Here is a 14319-nt window from a genome sequence, read left to right as displayed (position 1 = left end):
AAGAAGCAACTACTGAAGGGCTAGGAGGTGGATGTGAAACTAACAATGTTTGGGAGGTGGAGCTCCTGGGGTTTGCTTCCAAAAGTTGACATGTGGGTTTCCAGAGCCCACACTCAGTCCTCCTCCAGCTTAGGGTGGGTGGTCCCTTTTGCTCACCTGACAAACTCTAACCCTGACAAGTAGAGAAATGGCTGAGGCGGCACTTGGAAGTTAAGAACCAAGTTAATCCCCCCCTAGGCCTCTCTCCCCAGGCTTCTGAGTCCCAGGCTGAAGGAGGAGCTTTGGGCTCAGTTTAGATATTAGTGGTATGAGCAGAAACTCAAGTCCAGTGAATCTGAGTTGAAATCTTCGCAACCTTGGAGTGGTGGGGCAAGAAAAATGACACTGAAGGACACACGTGTGGTAGACTCTGGGCTCCTCCAGTTGAGTAAGAGAGTCCTGGTAACTTTGACTCTCTCATGGATATTGGGAGGGATCTGTATAAGGACACAACAGCTTAAAATGGTGCCCAAAGCTTCAAGTCCTTAAAATTGGATTTCCCATCACCTAAATCACCCTCTGGGAGTGTATGTTAGAGGCTCAAGGAAGGCAGCTCAACTCTCTCTTCAAGGTCACCAAGAGCCCTGGCTGCAGGACCCCTCAGTGTGTCATCAACTCCCAGGACAGTTGCTAGAAATGCAGAGAGGTAGCCAGGAGGCCTGGAGTGTGTCTGGATGCACAGATCTGGGGCTCTGGCCAGGTTCTTCCTCTCTGCACCTCAGTTTCTTTGCAAACACACGGGGTGTAGAAATGCCCTCCTTACAGTTTGTGAAGATTAAACAATATGCAGCCTGTGAAATGCTTGATGCATAATAGGCTCTCATTAAAAGTGAGTTCCTTCTCCCATGTCCTAGAGGTAGCAGGCAGGTGGGTTTTATTACTCCTCTTTTCTTGACGGAAGAACTGAGGTGGGGTCCTGGAGGAGCAGCAGAGGACCACCCTTAGATTGAAGCCCTAGGGCCACCAGCCTCAGTCCTGCTAAGGTGGCAGACTCGCAGCTCCCGCTAGGAACTCAGGCACAGGCCTAGACAAGGGTCAGCATGGTAGTGTCTAGTGCCCCAGTCAGGGCCCAGTCCACTGTAACTGGACTTGGAGAATCTGCCCATTGTAGGTTCCGCCTGCTGTGACTGACTTGAGTCTACTCCACAGCCAAAGAGCAAGTGACTCTTGGTGCAGGGAGTGGTGGCTTCCCAGGGCCAGCTTTGTGGCTTTCCCAGTGCTTGGCTCTAACTCGCCCCATGCACCCTAGCTTTATGGAGCAGCCCCTGATTCTCAGAGCTGCTGCATGGCGTCCAGAGGAAGCAGTGGAGGGCATTGCACTCCACTGCCTCAGAGTCCCTTGGTGCCCAAATGCTACCTGTTGGGCCTGCAGCTCCTGAAGGTAAGGCCAGGAGGTGGTGCTTATTATGCAGGCCAGGCCCCACCTTACTCAAGGCCTGGAGCAAGGTCTTGTTCTTTAAAAAATTGCCAATCTAGCCTCACACATTACTGAAAGCCCGAAGAGTCCCCAAGTCCCTTTTTTTCGCAAATACCCCCTTTACATTCTTGAAGGGCCAGGGCTAAGACCTCTTCCACACCTGAGCACCTCCACTGTACTATCTTACTAGGGTCTGGAGGTAGATCCCAGGAGAAGAGAAGAGAAGAGAAGAAAGAAGCCAACAAGCAGGCACGATGAGAAAGCAAGCTCGTCCTATCCCCAGAAGAAGGCAGATGGCTGGCTTGGTGCATGGAAGTATTTAGCAGGTTCAGTGTTATTACTGCCTAACAGGGTGTGAAAAGTAATATGAATGTGAAATACTGTGGGAAAATGGAGAGTTTCCAAAGCAGACAGACAGGCCTCTCTGCCGCCTGGCCTGGAAGGCCCAGAGTCCCTGCTGCCCCCTTAGAGGTGCCTGCAGGTGCTGCTACTGGTCTGGAACGTGGGGGGAGGGATTAGGGCCCTGGTGGATGCAGGGGGGCAATGTGCACAGAGAAGATAGGAGGCGGAGGTGGGAGCCAAGCTGGCAGTATAGTATATGGGAGAAACCTCAGTAAAGCCCTGTGGGCTCCCGCTCTTGGCTGCCGAGGTTGACACCAGGGAGCTTCCTAGAACTTCACCACCTCCCCCTTAAATGTACAAAGAAAGACTTAGAGTCAAAAAATAGATAACGATCATGATGTAAGTTAGGTTGAAAACAAGATTTTACTAATTTTATGAAACAGGCTTTCAATCCACTGGGTAAAGATGACAGGAGGTATTTGGGTGCCTTTTGCAGGTTGTGGAAGTTGAGGTGAAATGGCGAGGTCCTAGTTGGTGGAGATTTCTCTAATCAATTCTAGATCGAGAGCGCACCAACCCGATAAGCATTCCCACACTGTGCCCTGCAGACAAGGACCCCTCCTCCCGGTCTGACAATAATCCTCCACCCTCTACACGCACAGGGGTTCTGCTTTTTCCACCTCTCAGGCCTCAGCAATCCCAACCGCCAGACGCCCAAATCACCGGCCGGCAACAGGGGGAGCCAGACCACAGGCCGCGCCCCTGCGCTATGTGGGTGCCCAAGCGACTTCTCCCCGGCAAGGGCAGGGCCCTCCAGAAAGGCACTAGAGAAGGCCTCGCGCCGGGGTTTCCCCTTTACAGCGTTGACCTATCCCCAACCGCCGTGCCATCCAGCCCCCAGCCGGGTTCTGCACCATCGCCAGCTCTCTTCCGGACGCGAACGCGCTCTGCGACCACCAAAGGACCACTCCGCACGCAGGGCCCGTCGGGCTGGAGTAGCACTCGCGGTCTGGGAGGCCGACGTGCCAGTGCCTCCCTTTGGGATAGGTGCCACTGCATTTATTAGGCGCTTTGTCAGTTTGGAAACGCTGGTACCCGCACTCTCAACAGTTTCTGCTTTCATGGCCTGGTGCCAGGCGAGACAGCTGACCTCCCTCCTTAGAACATTTTCCTAGACCCGACTGCATCGGAGCAGCTGGTGATGGTGCAGTTGGTGGCAGATGGTACCAGATTTGGAAACAGACCCCGCAGCATATTATTGTAATTCGCAAATACTAACAAGTATTCAATAATTGGCGGCCGTGGTCACTGTTGTTTTCTCATGCAAGTAATTTAACATTCGAATCGTATAGCAAAGCTCCAGGACCCGCTTTTGCAAGGGGCGCTGACGAAGGAGAAAGGGAAGGGGTTGTGTTTGTTGGGGGGGGGGTGCACGCGGGCGCAGGAGGGGCAGAAGCAAACGCTCTCGCGGCGGGAGGGTGGGCAAGCCCGGGGACGTGGGGGCCGCGTCCGCCGGAATCAAGCCTTCGCGAGTCTCCAGCCTCCAGCTTCTGTGCTCGAGGCCTGACCCTCGCGCGTCGCGCCCGGCGCTCCTCCTTCCGGGAGACAGAATGCGCGGCTCGAGATGGAGCGGGAGCCGGCGGCTGGGCCCTTGCAAAGCCCTCCCGGCCCCCAGCCTCCTCGCGGGCGCCAGCAGGGCGACCTGGCCTCGCAGCCCCTCCCCCGGGCTCCGCGCGCCTCCGGGCCGCGCGCCTCGGGTCTGGCGGCTGCCGGCCGCCCGCCAGTCTTTCCTGCCTCCCCAGTGAGCTCACTTCCTCCCCGCGCCGCTCCCCCGCGTCAGTGGAACCAGCTCCTCGCCAACCGACGCGGTGGGACGCCTGCGACTCGGGGCGCAGCGCCTTCTCCGCGCCCCGGGACTCCTCTGGGGTCGACGTCTGCGAGCTGAGGGAAACTCCACTCGGAGGAAAGGGGAAGACGAAACCTCTGAAAAGAGAGGAAATGGCTTCATTCGTGACCAAACTGGAGCGCGGGCCGGAGCGCAGGAGGCCGGGCGGTTCATCCCGGGCGCCCTTGACTCGGGCCCAGCAGCCTGCGTCTCTCTCCTTCCTTCTTTCTTTTTTCTTTCTCCCCCGCCCCTTGTCCCCTTGTTTCTTCTTTAGTTTTCACATGTTTTAAAAATTCATATGTGGGCACGTTTAAAAAGCAATTTCGCATTGTAAAGTTGGCAGCAGCAGAGGAAGAATTACAAATAGGATTGGATTTAATTAGCTGGTAATGCTCCTCTCATGCCCCCATAATTAAACAGAGATTCTAGTGGTGCTTCAGGGCCCACAAGTGATTACTACAAGCATATTTTACATTTACATTAAAATGTTATCCCCGGGGTGTAATACAAGATCTGGCTCCATTTATTCGGATTTCGAACCTGAGCGCAGAGGCCTGAGCGCTGCTCCCCAGCTATGGAAGGATGGCTTGTGGGGGCTGTTGTTTAGTTTCCTTGGCTGATTTTTAATTTTAATTTTGTTTCGGAGGCTTAAGGAAAGGCAGCCGATGGCTCCCGAGGGCCCTCTGTATCTGGCCAGGGCGTCTTCAGCCTCAGACCCCACCGAGACACACGCCAGAAGAATGAAAAAAATTTTTATTTTAGCATGCATTTGTGCAAAACTCAGAGCCACCTTGGTAGTTCCCCACCCAACACAGAGAGGCACATGCAGCCCGAGCAGTATCTTCAGCCCCCGACAGCGGCCAGCATCTGGCTGCCCTGCGAGAGGACTATGTTTCGCTATAGAGATCCACAAGCCGGGTTTCATGACTACGAAATCTCTTTCCTCCTGCGCCGCCTTCTTCCCGATTTCATCTTTCTCTATTGCAGTGATCTACCAGCCTCCTCTGCGATTCCCTGTGAATCGATGCCAGTCCCCTAGCCGGGCCACAGTCTCTCTCCGGCCCAAGGATGCAGCCCGCCTGGAACCCAGTACTAAGCGCGCTCACCCTGGGACCCCGCAGTCCTAGTCGTCCCCCACCCCGCCTCGGCCGCCTGACGATTTCCAGGCTCTAAGAGAAGCGCGTGTCCGTGTTGTCATCAGATCAAGGAGCGCTTTTGGTGAGAGCTGCTTCCCTTTTGGAAACACCATTCCCTCTCCCCAAGAGAGAAGAATCTGTTCTCTTGGACTGGCTTACACACACACACACAACACACACACGACAAAGTTTCTGTGGTGTGAAAACGTCAGCCTCTAATAGCTGTCTTGGAGTCGAGTAGAATTTTCAGGAAATGGTGGAGATAGGACTGCTCAAGTAATGAACCTCCAGATTGTCATTTCTCTGGCTACCTTTTCTCCTGCCTGGCCCTCTACATCATTTTTTTTCTTCAAAACTCTTCCTACTGCAACCTCCTCCTTATTTATGCCTTTATCTTTCTTAAACAAGAGATCCCTGGAAATAACTGCCTAAGGAAAGGAAGGGAACCTACCCCCTGCCCAGTCTCACTCATTAGTGGCCCACGCTGGCCAGGTACCAGGAGCATCTTTGAGCCTGAGTCTTCTCCTCTGTAAAGAAGTGGTTAGAACAGATGAACTCTAAAGGCCTATTTCCACTCTTAAATTCAATACTTTTAAGACAAAGCTTTTCTTTTTTATTTCTGAATGATTGAAGATTTTATATGTATGCATATATATGCATATGCATTTCAGTAATGTCCTGTGCCAAGATGCAGATGAGGAGGACATTTTAAACTTCTGATGGTGCCCTCTTTGACTGGTTCCTCCCAGACCAGCCTTCCTCTCTGGGCACAGAAAGAGATCCTCAGGGAGGAGAACAACAGGGGTAGGTCTCCTGAACACAGCCACCATCCAAGTCAACTTGTGGTCCTGTGATTCATTAGGACCCTTAATCCTCATCTGACCCTGCTGATTCAGGCACTTCAGTGAAACCCCATAAAACCAGCCAAGAGGCTGGCCAACATACGTACACATTAATTAGAGTTATGTGGGCCTTTGGCTTCCAGTCTGATGAACAGCTCCAGGGCCACAGGGGGCAGAGAGTTTGGGGTCCTTTTCACCTACCAATGCGCTTTGGTCCTACCATGGCATCAATGGAACACAGTGGGTGATCTGAAATCTAGCCTCTTTTGGAGAGTGGCTAAACTGCAGTAATTAAGGCTAAAACTTGGCAGTGGGTCCCTAAGAGGGACAGGCAAGAATCTGTTCAAAAGAGGAAAAGCGAATCAACAGTGAGCTTTTGTTGTTATTACTTCATCTAGTATTATTATGAGGGAAGGGCAGAGAGAAGCCCAAAGTGAAAGAAGAGAAATTTTTGGCATTAATAGAAGGCATGAATATTTAGCAACCCTCTCCCCCAACACACACACACACACACACACACACACACACACACACACACAGAGTAATGGCTGTCGTCTATCAAGAAGCTGAAAATGCTTCCAACTCCATTTACAAGGATAAGGGAAGGCATGATGAGGAGGAGTGTGTGGGCTTGAGCCAATTTAGCAACCGCAATTCTGGCCAGGTACCAGGAAGTCACAGAACACCCTGCATAGCAGCACTGGCCCCATCCCTGGCAGGTGGCCTTGTGCATGGCACTTTTCCTACAAGGTGTGTCCTCTTCTTCACCCACATCTGACTCCTAAATAGAGGATGGTCAGGGTCAGTCACTGTCGGGCAGCAAGACCCCTTAGCCTCTCTGAGGGCTGCACAGATGTAACTGAAGGTGCCACCTGCTCTGTATAGGGAGCAGGCAACACTGGCTTTGTCTTCAGCCTCTTGTTGAGTTGTAAAGGACAAAATGCCTGAGGTCTAAGTCTAGGTACACTTACTTATTACACTGCAGAATTTATCTCAGTTGTTTTACAATAAAGGTGCATTTCCCAAAACTCCCCCCACCCAATTATAACCCATACAAAATATCTGCAGGCCAGAACATGACAAAACCTCTCTTATAGTAGGAGGAAATTTACTTGTTACTTATTTGATGCATAGCAATTTAGTCCTTTCCAATTTGACTTGGGGGGAGCACATCAAAAAATGAGGAGCCACATTCACTAATTCTAGAATTTGAAAACCTCACTCTTTCTGCTTGCTTTTCTTCCTTCCCTTCTTCTCTTTTTCCTCATTCTTTGCACTCAGCCACAGAGAAAAGACAATCCAGCTTGGAGCCTTAGGGGTCGTCTGTTCTGTATGTGCCCCATCTTCTCTTTCCCAGATATCTTAAATTACAGTCAGGAGGCCCCTCACACCCTGACCAGATTGTGTTTGGTGTGAGCCTCTTTAAGTTCTTCAAAGCTTCCAGGGATCTCCCCCACTGCCCCAGTCCCTCCTGATCAGCAGAACAGATACAAATGGAGTAACTTGTATCATTCTAGATTCATAGAAATTATATTCCTATTTGCTTTCCTATGCCTTAGGAAGCTCTGGAAGGATGTGCAAGAAATGAATAACAATGGGAGAAGCAACTGGACAGATTTTGAAAGAGAGACTATTCACATGTACATTTTGTATATTTTTGAACGATGGAAATGTACTGCCTATTCATTAGAAATTAATTTGATCAGGATATACATATATGAGATGCTAGATGCTAAATATATTTAGACATAATATCACGTATTGAGGAGGAGGATCTAGAGGACATCTATTGAGAATATGGGATTGAAAAACACGTAATAAACTTTCTGTTTTGCTCAATGGGTCATACGTTGGAAATCTGACTGGAAAATAATATTTTTATGCAGAAGTATGAAACTTTAGGTGAGGCAAAATGTCCACTATTCATCTCCTTAAAGACCCCTCTCCTATTCGCAGATGTGCATATTTGCCAGTTTAAAGCCATTTGATCCTCCAGTTGAGCCAGGTCACTCAGAACGCAGACTTGAGGACTGACGGAGTCCTCAGTCCTGAATGGAAAGGTTAAGCCAGGACACAACTGAAAAAGAAGGATCGACATTTTCTAATAGATGTTTAAAAATGGACAATTTCTTGTACAAGGACAAGACCCCTTCCCTAGAAATGGCTGCCTCTCAGCCCACTCCCCCTCCATCCTCACACCCTCTCACCCCGCTCAGGGTGGGCTGAACACTTTGCCCTAGCATGTCTGCCCCTTTCCCTAGGCTTTAGCCAGGTGCAAAAATTTTACTCAGGAAACTTAATGTTTTAAGCCCGAATCAAAAAAAAAGGAGAGCAAAAATTTCCTTCGCGATGTTAACTCAGAAACAGAAGGGATCAACTAAGCAGTGAGTTGAAGAATCAACCTACTCCACTCTCAGGTCATTAAATGGCCCCTGAGTGTCAAAAAGAGTAAGTTAGAACTGCTCTGCTCTTTAAAAAATATGCAAATAAACAACTCTGCCCCACCAGGGGATGCAGCTCTTCAGCTCACACTAGTGTTGACATCTCCTGCAGTTTTTCCTGTTGCATAGTCCCTGCTAGAAAAACAACTTAAATCGCTCTCTGGGCAAAGGTCAAGTTGCAAAAATGAAAGGGATTTTTAAAAACTCTTATTTAAAGGTATGGTATATAAAAAGCCATAGGGGGAATTATCTCTACTCTACTCCCTTGTGTTAATAAACAAATTCTCCCTGAAACACAAAATCAGATCGCCTTTTCCCACGAAAACAGGTGATTAACTATGTGATTTCCAAGGAGGTACTCGGTTATACTAGGAACTGGGAGAGATTTCAGAAGAGGGACCAGGAGAAAAACAGGCCAATGTTTATGAGACCCAAAGAGGTGGCATTTGGAGGAAACTGTGGGGCAGGAAGGAAAGGGAAGAGTTGAAAGAGCCCTTGGTTTCTCCAGCTGTTTGCAGAAGTTGGAACATATGGTGCCAGGGTTTTCCAAAGATGACAAAGGATAGAAAGTAAAATTATTTTTTTCCCCAAGGCATGCCTTCCTCCAAATAAAGGCATGTCTTCAGGCTGGAGATTTTTTCTCCTTCCACAGGGAATGAGCAGAGGTCACTTAGAACCAGTTCTCACTATTTAGCAAAAATAACAGAGTGATTATGGAAGCAACAGAAGGAGTCAAGGTGTTTGTCCTAAAAAACTTCAAGATCGGGCCTGGCCTAAAGTGGGAATATCCAAACGGGTTCTTCATATTTCACATTTTATAGACAGTCTTTCCCCTAAAGGACATACTTTCATTAGGTCATAAATGCACCAACAGAGGAGAGAGAGGGAAAGAGGTGTGTGTGTGTGCGCGCACGCGCACGCGCGCGCGCAGCGTGGGAGCGCGGGTATACAGGCCCGGCTGCGGTGGGAGGTGGAGTCAAGGCGGGGAGGTATGTGCCACCTACCCCCGCGGGCAGAGGTCTTGGACCGCGAGTTGAGGCCGCCTGCGGTGAAGTTCCTAGGGATTCTGCTTCGCTTAGTTCTTATGTTTCCCGTGGGTTCTACCGAAGCTCCTAACTGCTCAAAGTCCAAGCCTTTTCTTGCCTAAAGGCCACAAGAAGAGGGAGTGGGGGGGGGGGTGGGGCGGGACGGGGAAACGTTTTTTAAAGAGAGTTTGTTAAAAATTTAGCTTGGGGAAGTTTTTTAACTGTAGCCTCAGTACCTGAGCCTAGGTGGGAGGGAAATGAGTGGTCTGGCAACTTTCACTTCCCGCTGCACCCGGATTCCCGGACTGGAGAGGTTTACCTCCCCCCACAACACCCAAGGAGTGAGACTTCGTGCCCTCAGAGGTGAACGCTCGTGAACGCTCGCCGTGTCCGCGCTCCCTGTTCTGGGCAGGAGAGGGCTTTGCAGACAGGGAACCGCCCGATCTCCGCTAGCCACGTCGGCTTCTTTCAGCGCATTTCTCAAAGTGGGTTGTAGTCACGCAACCAGCATCAATTAGCCTCCTGTGTCGAGTCTCGGAGAATGTTGAAATCCAGAGCACTGATTTCACACTTAGAAATCGGTAGCAGTTTTGAAATTATTGTAAAACATCACCCAGGTGATACATTGTCTGTCTAGGCCAGATTACCAAGACGCGCGCTCATACTCTGTTTAAATCACACCCTGAAATGCGGAGAAAATATTTCAATAGGGATCTACGCGCGACAGAGAAAAACCGGAGGAATAATTATTTCCTTCTTTGATTTCCTGTTTCTAAAGAAAGCATTGGTATCAAGGCCGAGTTAGGTAATGTGAACTAAAAGGCAAGCAGGTCGCTGTCGTTAAAAGCCTAATTACAGTTCGCAGTTCAAGGAAAACTGCCTTTAATTGACACCGTGTATATTCCTCTGCTCCTCTCGGGCTGCCCTGGCAGGGACGCCCCAAGAGTATTTATTTCTAGGGCTGGAAACAAAACAACTAACCGGGTCTGCTGCGTAAGAGAGCGCTCCAAGATGGACTGCCGGAGAAAGGCTTTTTGACCCCTATGGAAATTAGTCATATTGACAGACGCCCAGGGAAGGTAAATTACCCCGCGCGCTGACGTTACGCAGAAGCGCGCCCGGTTGCGACTCTGCTGCGGCGCCTAGGGGGCCAGAGGCTTCCAGTTCGTGTCCCCAGATTCCGTCCGACAAAGCCCCACTTTGCTTCTCTGGGCCTGGGATTTCAACGTGAAGGCAACGGAGAGAGCGGTAAAAAGGCGCTAGAGAGGAAAAGGGCAAGAGAAAACCAAAAAAGTGGAGGGAAAGAGAAATGCTGTGCGCTGTAGCGCGGGCAAGCTGGAGAATCAAGGAGAAATGAGCCAAGTCCACAGGGGAGGGAGAAAGGGAGGAGGCAGGGAGCGAGAGGACCTTGTGGCTAACGGGCTCCGAGGTCCGCCACTTGGGAGGTCTCGGCCCCAACGCAGGCCTGGCCAAATGTCCCCCCGGGAGGCTCGGGGCTCGGGCGGGGTCGCAATTATGCCTCGGCTCCAGGCGAGGACTTAAAAACCAAGTGGCGGGGGGCTGCAGTCTGGAAGCAAGGCCCTGCGGTCATCAGAGGGGGGCCGGGCCCGTGCACAGGAACCTTTTACAAGGCATGTGGGTACAAGAAAAAAAAATCAAAATAAACCACTTTCATCCAGCATGGGCCGTGAAAATAAAAGCTGCCTTTTAGAGGGGGCGAGCGGGAGTTTTGAAATTCAGTGTGTGTTTTGCTTTTATATAAAGTTTTGTGGTTTCACGTGACAACCTAGGGGGGAATTGTGAGGGAAAGAACTGCTAGATTTTTGTGGGGGGGAGGGCTGTAATAAGGGGTTCACAGGTTTCTCCCAGATCAACTTGTGTCCCAGGACAGCAAGCAACTGCAGACATCCATATAGATCATTATAGAAACTGGGGGAGAACACTTGCATGACCGGATTCTTGTTTACATGGGATCTAGATAGCGATCCCACCTCTTTACTTTTAAAACTGAGTCTGCGGAGGGGGCAGAAGGGAAAGCGTTAAAAGTGTGGCACCTGATTGTACCGGAAGATTCGACCGGCAGGCTTCTTTAAGAGTTACCGGTATGGCTACAAAAGACCCGGGTCAGGGCGCAAAGATGAGGCGAAATTCGCCTGGCGGCTGCAGTGTGGGTGCCCGGCTAAGCCCGGGCTCCGGCCCTTGGCTCAAAGGAAGGGACCCGACAGCCGGCCCGACCCTCGAGGTGGAGAGGGCCGCTGCCCAACTCCAGAGCAGAGCCAGGGCTGGGGGAGACGGCTAGCTCCTCCCGGACCTTGGGCCTCGCGTCTGAGATATTTTTAGCTCCTCTCTCCGTTCCCTAGAGGCTCTTTTGTAAGCCGAATGGAGGCTCTCCAAGCTGCCCTCACGCGGAGGGGTGTGGGAGTAGGTGGAGGCGGCTGCACGGGTATTTTGAAGGAAAAAAATTGCTTATCTTTAAATTAAAGCAAAACTCGTTCTCTCTACTTTTCTGTCCTTCCTTCCTTTTCTCTCTTTCGCCCCCGGCCTAGGCCCGTGGGAACACCCCAAGTTCCACAGTTAAGAGGACCGTGGGGGTAGGGATAGTTGGGGTCTAGAAATCCGAGCAGATTCAGGATGCTATGCGCCTTCCTTTCCGCCTTTCATCCCCTCTCTCCCGGCCACTGCTGCTCCCCGGGAGCCGGCCTAGGCACCCTTGGGAGGGGACAGGAGGAGAGGAGGAAATCTCCGTTGCCTCCGAGGAGGCAGGGACACAGGGCATTTGTTTATTTTTTGAATAAAGGTTTAAAATAAGTTCAAATGTTTCTGCAACGGAGTTTCCAACCCAATGTGTGTCCAGGAATTCGAAACTTGGGACTCAGACTGGCAACTCTCAAGGGGGCCAATGTTCATCATGTAGAAAACTGAGTCTCGCTGCGCCCCCCTCTCACCTAAGAGATGCCCCAGTCCTGCTTCCCGGCTTGGGCCGCAGCAGGGACTTCCGCCGACCCCCTTCACCCCAACCTGGATCACGCTGGGCCCCTGCTGGCTCCTATGGCCCGCCTTCACCCCACTTCCCGGTCCCAGCAGACAGTCCTTTCCCCCCTTCTTGGGCTCGGCGCTGCCCCTGGAGATTGCCCAGGTTGGCGAGACGGAGCTCCGCTGGGGAAAACAAGGAAGGGAAGCGGGAGCCAGGTCTGGGTACTCTCTGCTTCTGCATTGGGTTCAGTCCTTTTCCCCCTACTCCCCGCCCAGCTCTCCCCACGGGTAGTGTTTGTCCAGGCGGTCCACCCCACCTGCCTGGGGTGCTCTAAGTTGCCCCCTCGTCCCGGACGCCGCACCGCTACCCACCGGATTGCCTTCGGGGCCCCTCTGTGCAGTGTCGACGGCGCGGCGCTGTGGGCCAGGCGAACAGGAACCACCAGGCCCGTCAAGTCTGCACTCTGAGTAGCTGGGTAGCCCTGCGGGTCGAAGATGCTCAGAGGAGGAGGAAGTGCAGAGAAAAAGAGGAAGATAAAAAAAAAAAAAAACCTAACACACACGCATGCAAAACCAACTTTGGGGTTGGACTTTTTAAGTTTCACACGAAGCGACCTGGAGTATCTGGAGAAGGTTTTTGAAGACGTTTAGGAGGGAGGGTGAGTTTTTTGCTGAGAAACTCAATCTGCCATACAGTAGCGGCCCCATCTGGGATCTGTCACTGCTGACAGCACCACAGGGCACAGCCGTGATCTTCTGCACAGCCTGCACTCCCCGAAATACCCTCCTTAATCAAAGGATGTCTGCGCGCCCGAGCTCAGCTGACCGCGCCAGGAGCAGAATGGCCGGCGAATTCCACCCCAGGCCCGCCCCCTCCCCACGGACACAGCCACGGCCCCTCTGGTCTTCCCAGCACGTTAATTAAAAGCGGAAAAGAGACAGAGGCTGATGTCATTGCTCTCAGATGATCATAAACGTAAAAGAGTCATCCTGTGAGAATCCCTGAAAATGACTTTAATGAATAATTTTAGAGACAGTTATGGCTTTGGGTGATTACTGAGCGAGAATATGAAAACCAGATTTGCAAAGCAAAAGCTATGGTCAGGGGCCTGGTGGCAACTTTCTCCCATTAAAACCGCACCAGCATTCCTTCATCGTGGAGTTCTAGATACAGACTTAGGTTGCATTTTCTTTGAAAATAAAAGCTACAAACACATTTTTCTTTTCTTGCATTTTCGCCTTATTCTACAGACAAAAATGTTACCTTAAGGCAACAATAACCCACTTTAAATAGAAGGCAACCATGCACTGCCTCAGTGGCCATTGGCTTCCATCTTTGAAGGAAGGAGGTATTTACTGCCATTTTAATGTAGAATGGTATCTCTTTTGGCCTCTTCTCTAGGCAACATGCTTAATGAAGGTTGAAAACTCTCTCTGCCCCTAAGTGCACTGTTCGTTCTAAATCCTTTCAGCCAACAAGTGGGTAGCAAATAACTCCACCTCTTACAGAAAAATCTGCAGGTCTCCCTGACTCTTTAGTCTTTGTTCACCTGTGAACTGAAAGGTGATTTGTTGCTACAACAGCAATGATGCTTTGAAACACTCCATCTGGTCACAGGGAAGCATCAGTTTGGGTCTGGTTGTTCATGATTAGCTGTGCATTAAATACACTATTTGAGAAAACTGGCTTGTTAGTTGGGGAGGGGGCTGGTGAGTACCCTGTGATCCTTTATATAAATGGTTCAGCCGCCTGCAAGCCTGTCTCCTTTGCTTGGAAATATACACTGGGATTCTCTGGACCTGTGGCCCGTGTTGATTCATTCCATCTAATTTAAGTGAAAGTTCATTTATGCTATGTGCAAGAAAGTATTAGAGGCAAAGCGATGTGGGTTTTTGTTGTTGTTAGTTTTGTTTGTTTTTGAGTGGTCTGAATGATTCAGAAAACTGTCAATTTTCATAGACTCCATCATTAAGGAAGATCATGGAGAAGCCACTTACCAACCCTGTGGGAAACTACTTTCTGCAGCCATTACCTGCCCCTCCCCATCTAGAAGCACAGATAGGCCCCTCCTCCTCCAGTCCCTAAGCATTCAGCTGTCTAAAAGCCTCCTTCTCCATCCCTAGCCCTCCACACCCTCCCCTCCACCACCAGCTCAATATTTCCTTCCCCCTCTTCTGGGGATGGGGGTGGGGGGAAGGGGGAGCCCAGCTCTCTCAGT

At 50.8% G+C, this 14319-nt stretch overlaps 1 protein-coding gene across 1 annotated transcript in view; it reads right to left on the bottom strand.

The window, feature by feature from the left end:
• Window positions 1-12586, bottom strand: part of SCRG1 (stimulator of chondrogenesis 1) — a 151830-nt gene extending 139244 nt beyond the window's left edge. The window contains exon 1 of the mRNA XM_087437424.1: window positions 12473-12586. The gene's annotated coding sequence lies outside the window, so the exon portion shown is untranslated. The remainder of the gene's footprint in view (window positions 1-12472) is intronic.
• Between the last annotated feature and the right edge of the window lie 1733 nt (window positions 12587-14319).

This window comes from Ceratotherium simum, chromosome 12 (assembly GCF_057802395.1).
Source record: "Ceratotherium simum simum isolate JZ-2026a chromosome 12, ASM5780239v1, whole genome shotgun sequence".
NCBI lineage: Eukaryota > Metazoa > Chordata > Mammalia > Perissodactyla > Rhinocerotidae > Ceratotherium > Ceratotherium simum.
The sequence above is the reverse complement of the archived record's forward strand: the minus strand, read 5'-3'. Positions and strand labels throughout refer to the sequence as shown.